Consider the following 5,636-nt stretch of genomic DNA (forward strand, 5'->3'; position numbering starts at 1 on the left):
TGTCAAACTGTGGGTCCTTGAAATTAAAATGGTTGAGAATCACTGCTATAGAGCCGTAAAAATCTTCTCTTTATGGGGGGTCCCTGGCATATCTTTTCAAATGGGGGTCCGCGGGCTAATAAGTGTCAATTTGGGGGTCCTTGACATGAAAAAGTTTGAGAACCACTGCTCTATTACAAGTAAAAGTCCGGAATTAAAAATGTACTTTTTATTTTGGCTTGTATATCTGCTATTTTGGGAGAATTGGGCGGATGTTTCCCTCATAATAGGAATGCTATTGTTTATGGGGGGAAAAAAACAATGCATAATGTTAGCTAGAATGCTAGTTTTTGTTATAAAAATTTACTTAAAGTATCAAAAGTAAAAGTACTCATTATGCAGAATGTCTCATTTCAAGTTTTGAAATGCAGAAAAACGTTTGAAAATAGCAGATCTACAAGCTCACAATGTTTTGCGATGCGACACATTGTGAGCTTGTAGATCTGCTTATTTCAAATGGCTGATTTTTTAATGGAAACTGATATTTTGCAGTGACTAATTAGGGTTATTTGAATCCATTTCAGGAGGGAACCTCACTGGACAAAGGAATGGTATGTCCGTTGTCTCTCTGTCAACAAGACCCTTTTCATACATTTGTGATTATTTTATTAGCCATCTCTTAAGAGTTGGCTATTGTGCCATGACATACTGTAACGTATTAAAGACTGAAATATATTTAAACTTCTAGCTCCTGCTACTCTAAACATTGAAACACATACACAGTCTTGATGAATTCCATACAAGCTTTTAAAAAAAAAAATGTTTTGTGTGTGTGTGTGTGTGTGTGTGTGTGTGTGTGTGTGTGTGTGTGTGTGTGTGTGTGTGTGTGTGTGTCTCTTTTTCTTTTGGGTAATTCTTCTCTCTTTGTCTAAGTAAATTGGAGATGAAGATATCCAGTCCACAATTGACAAGCTGTATTCGTGTCTGGAGTTGTAAGTTCAAATCTCATATTCACTTTAAGATGTGCTTGTATTTTCTAACCATGTTAGGATCAGAGCATTGATATCTTTGCCGTTCTCTTAATATGGCATTTCCTTCCTGTGACTTTTACCATATACTCAGGTTGCCATGGTTGAGACATAGGAGGCATTTCATTAGATGATTGTACCAGAAGAATGATGCAGTCCAACCTTTTGTATCCGTCATAATAAGAAGTTCCAAAACCTGCGTCTTTTTTATGTTGCATAATATGGTAAATTTGAGTTTTTAATTGTTCCGTGTGCATTTCTACATTAAATGTTGAAGTTTTGCAAAACATTTGATGTACAATAGTAGAAGCATGCCACAGCATACAGCTGCTCTAACTGGTGGAAAGGGAGCGCAACATCATGCACCCACTTGTTACTTTTGACAAGGCTCATGAACTTTGTTATTCCACATTGAAAACAAGTTTGCCACCAGTAGCTTAGCTTTTACAAGGAGTGTTACAATCAGGGGTGCACATAACTGGTGCGCAGGTGCGCATGCGCACCCAAAATAAAAAATGCGCACCACATCAGACAACGCGAGGCGCTTTTGCGTACCAACAGCTGGGACAGGAATTTCCAAGCTTTTATTTTTTAGCAAAACTAAAAAATAAAAGCTTGGAGATCGAGGCTAGGAATTTACTTCCTGAAGCCATACTCCCCCCCCCCCCCCCCCCCCCCCCCCGCTGACAAAACCGGACGGGACCATGCGCACCAAGTCACATCTCCAGGTGCTCTTCTGAGTACCACACCTACAAAGTTATGTGCACCCCTGGTTACAATGTATGTGCAAGTAGGCAATGATAGGCTTATGATAGCCTGTGCCATTCAAAGGTTTAACTTTGGCATCATATTGTTTTAACTTTGAAAAATTGCTTTAATGTCCCCTTCCCCTGTTTTTGTGTTCTTCCTGAAGAGACATACGCAGTGTCTCGTGAGAAGCTCCAGCTGGGAGAGACGTCATCGGACATAGCGACTGATGGTGATGATGCATCCCGAAGGCGACACAGGAGGTAACTAAAAATAGCTGTTGTTAGGCAATGGTTCTAAAATGTTTTCTTGTCAAGGTGTGTATTTGACCACGGAACCCCATCTGAAAAGATTTTGTGCCAAGGACCCCATACAAGATTTGTGGTGTTATGTCAAGGTTTTTCTTTTTTTAAATAGCTGATGAATATAGGGCCCTCCCGGACCCCACTTTGAGAACCCCTGCATTAGACCACGGACCACCATACACCCTGAGAGTTACAGCTACATAAGGGTCCATTTGGTTCCTAACTAGCCTTCATTTATCTGGGGATTTATCTGAGGACCCCCTCAAGCAGGGGTCTTCAACGTTTTCAGACCAAGGACCCCCTGGCTGAGAGAGAGATGAAGCAGGGACCCCTTCTATATTGTATAGAATTGTGTTTCAGATAAACTTTTGCTGCTCTTTTTTCCCTCTACACACCTACTGTATATGTCTTTCCCAAAAATAGCCGATCTACAATCTCAAAACGCCTCGCGCTGCAAGGCGTTTTGAGCTTGTAGACCGGCTATTTTTGGCTAAAGTTCTCCTCAGAAAAGGGATACTAGGGTTCAAGTGGTTAAACATGTAGAACAACATGTAAAACAAAAACATTATCATATCACACAAAGATTTGGGGGACCCCCTGTAGTGACTCTGAGAACCCCCAAAGGGTCCCAGACCCCCTGTTGAAGACCCCTGCCCTCAAGGACCCCTGAAACCTGGAATTTCCCCCTGTATCTAACCCATTATAATTATTTGACGCATTAGTCCCACCTCTGAGCCAGGAGGTGAAGATTAGATGCGAGTCCGGAGAAAGCAAGCAGGTTAGACTGACGACCACATTCCCATTCCTCACACTCCTGCTCGCTCGCTCCTCCATGTCATTTCATGCTATATTTCTCATATATGAGCTGTTTGACATGCAAGCCCTCACCATGCACAACAAACAGCATGATTGTATAAATTAAATATCAACTCATTATTTAATGTTCTGTTTCTGTAGCTTTGATCACTGGTATTCATGATATTGTTGTGAAACCTTGTATCTCTTTGTAACTTTTAGTTTTTTCGTAAATGAATGCCCTATTTCATTGTTACAAAAAAAATGAAAATAACCGATCTACAAGCTCACCACGTCTTGCATTGCGACATGTTGTGAGCATGTAGATCAGCAATTTTCAAATGGTTGACGTATGCATGGTTAAACTGATTTGTCCCTCTTGCCTGTACTTTTTTTAATACATTTTGCAAGGAATGCTCTGGAACCCCCTCAAGGACCCATGGGGTCCCCGGACTCGATTTTGAGAACTACTGCTTAAAGTTACTTTTTTATGTTTGCTAAAATGTATGTTTTTAACTGAATGTAGGCCACCGCAAAAACAGAGGGAGGCGCTCACGAGTGAGGAGGAATCGGAAGCTTTCGATGATGACCTCCTACCACCTACACCTCCCCGTGCACTGTCCAAGAAAGTGAGCCCCCCCCCCCCAAAAGACACAGGAGCCGCAGTCCAAGTCCGATCAGCAGTCCAAGCAGCAGCCCCGGTGTATCTCCCTCTTCTCAGAAAAGTATGTAAAGTATGGAATTAGATTTTATTCTTTTTTATAAAATATACAGAGAATTTAACATCTTGAAATGTTACATTATGTTTAGAAACCCCGAGTCCCAGAAGAACCCCCAGTCCCGTTGGAATCCCGAGTGTGGACACCCCCAGTTGGAAGACCAAGAGCAAGCCGCCCAACTGCAAACCTGATCAGCCGCCCCACTGAACCCACAAACGTGAGCACCCCAATAAACTCCGATTACACGTAAGGCAGGCAGCCTCTGTGAATAGCTTTAAAACACAGCTGAAGACCTATTTCTTCACTCTGGCTTTTGGTTGATTTTTAAATGCTGTTTTATGCTTTTGCTTTCTTGTTTTGCTTTATCGTTAAATTAGTTTTACTTTACTGTAATTGTAAGCACCTTGAGCTGCATGTCATGTCATGAAAGGTGCTTTACAAATAAAGTTTATTATTATCAACTGTGACAGAGCCGCCCCACTGGGACCCAGATGAGCCACCGCACTGGAACCCCTAGTCAACCCACAGCCGGACCCCCAATAAGACGACCCACAGCTGGAACCCCAATGAGCAGCCCAAGTCCAGCACCACGAGCACCAGGCATGGGAGAACAAATGTTCACCCAGCTCGTGAGACTCCTAGAGGAAGTAAAGAGCACTCAGAAGGTCCATGGCAGATGCTGAACATGCTGCCTGAAGGAGCTGTGTTCCCGCTGGACACGTAGGCAGATCTCGAGTCCATGAACTTAAAGCTGGGTGACCCTGACTTTAAGTCTGCAGTTGTAAGTTCAAATCTCTTATTCACTTCAAAATGTACTTGTATTTTCTAAATCTCTTATTCACTTCAAAATGTGCTTGTATTTTCTAATCACATTGGTAGTCTGTTAACCTGCCCTTTGAGTGCATGCACACAACGGGCATTGACATCTTAGCTGTTCACTTAATACAGAATTTCCTTCCTGTGACTTTTATCGTACTCAGATTGCCATGGTTGCAGACATTGGGGGGACTTCCGTGGACCGTTGTGTCAGGAGGATGATGGGGTTCCTCCTTACCAATAAGCTGGCACTCGAGTATAACCTTTTCGGACGCAGTGGCAAGAAGGCGTTCCGAGGACTGGCACTTTTTGACGTTCTATATGGTAAATTAGATTTTGTGTTATTGCCATAACATATGGTGCCACCTGAACTTAGTTGTTCTACATGAAAACTAAATTGCCACCATAGCTCAAGACATTTAAAATTATTGTTCCATTTTCTTTTTCTGTTCAGCAAAGAATGCTCAATAATGCATCAGAACATCTTAGCCACCAGGTTCTATACATAATCCTGCATTTTTCCTGTAGCACTTGGCCGTGTGAATAGCTTGGAGTACAACTCTAATGAACTGTTCTCAGATTTGACTCGGTTGTTTTTAAAAAGCATACACATTTCTCAGCGATATAAAACTTTTGAAAAGATGTCTGTCTTATATGGTTTCATAATGTAAAAATCAAGCCAGCATTACTAAGTTGGCTTCTTGTCATTTATCTTTAAGGGCAATAAAGAAGAACGCCGTCACGCAGGAAATAAACCAGAAGGAGGCAGAGTTGGCCGTGTCCAAATGGTTCACCGGAGCTCGAGACCGTGGTGGAAACCGGACCCTACGAGCTAGAAGATCCCTCGAAAACACAGGGAACACAGGAAAATCAGGAACAGGTCCAATAGGCCACACACACACACACACACACACACACACACACACACACACACACACACACACACACACACACACACACACACACACACACACACACACAGTTTGTGGTGTGTTTATCATTCAGGATTTGTTGGCTGAAATGGCCCTCAATTATGGCCCATAATTAACTACCTCATGAGAAGAACCCTCCTTTTGTTGTAGTTGAGTTAAGAGATATGGGTTCCTTATTAGTTTGTGTCCAGAACATTTAAGTTGTTACTTTAGAGTTGCACTGTTATGTGTCATGTATATACATCATTACAAATGATTGTTTACAAGAGTTCTATCTTAATGATAATTTACGAGAGTTAAATGGATTGTTTACGA

At 41.9% G+C, this 5,636-nt stretch overlaps 1 long non-coding RNA gene across 2 annotated transcripts; it reads left to right on the top strand.

Moving 5' to 3' along the window:
- The first annotated feature begins 3,664 nt into the window (after window positions 1-3,664).
- LOC311058341 lies at window positions 3,665-5,370 on the top strand. 2 transcript variants are annotated; one of them, XR_014602047.1, is made up of 4 exons: window positions 3,665-3,790; window positions 4,044-4,354; window positions 4,554-4,713; window positions 5,109-5,367. It is a non-coding gene; the product is annotated as an uncharacterized lncRNA (long non-coding RNA). The 2 variants fall into 2 exon arrangements; XR_014602048.1 differs by having other exon boundaries at window positions 3,687-3,819; window positions 5,109-5,370.
- Window positions 5,371-5,636: the final 266 nt, after the last annotated feature.

This window comes from Gymnoscopelus microlampas (assembly GCF_963454915.1).
Source record: "Gymnoscopelus microlampas genome assembly, chromosome: 13".
NCBI classification, from domain to species: Eukaryota; Metazoa; Chordata; class Actinopteri; order Myctophiformes; family Myctophidae; genus Gymnoscopelus; species Gymnoscopelus microlampas.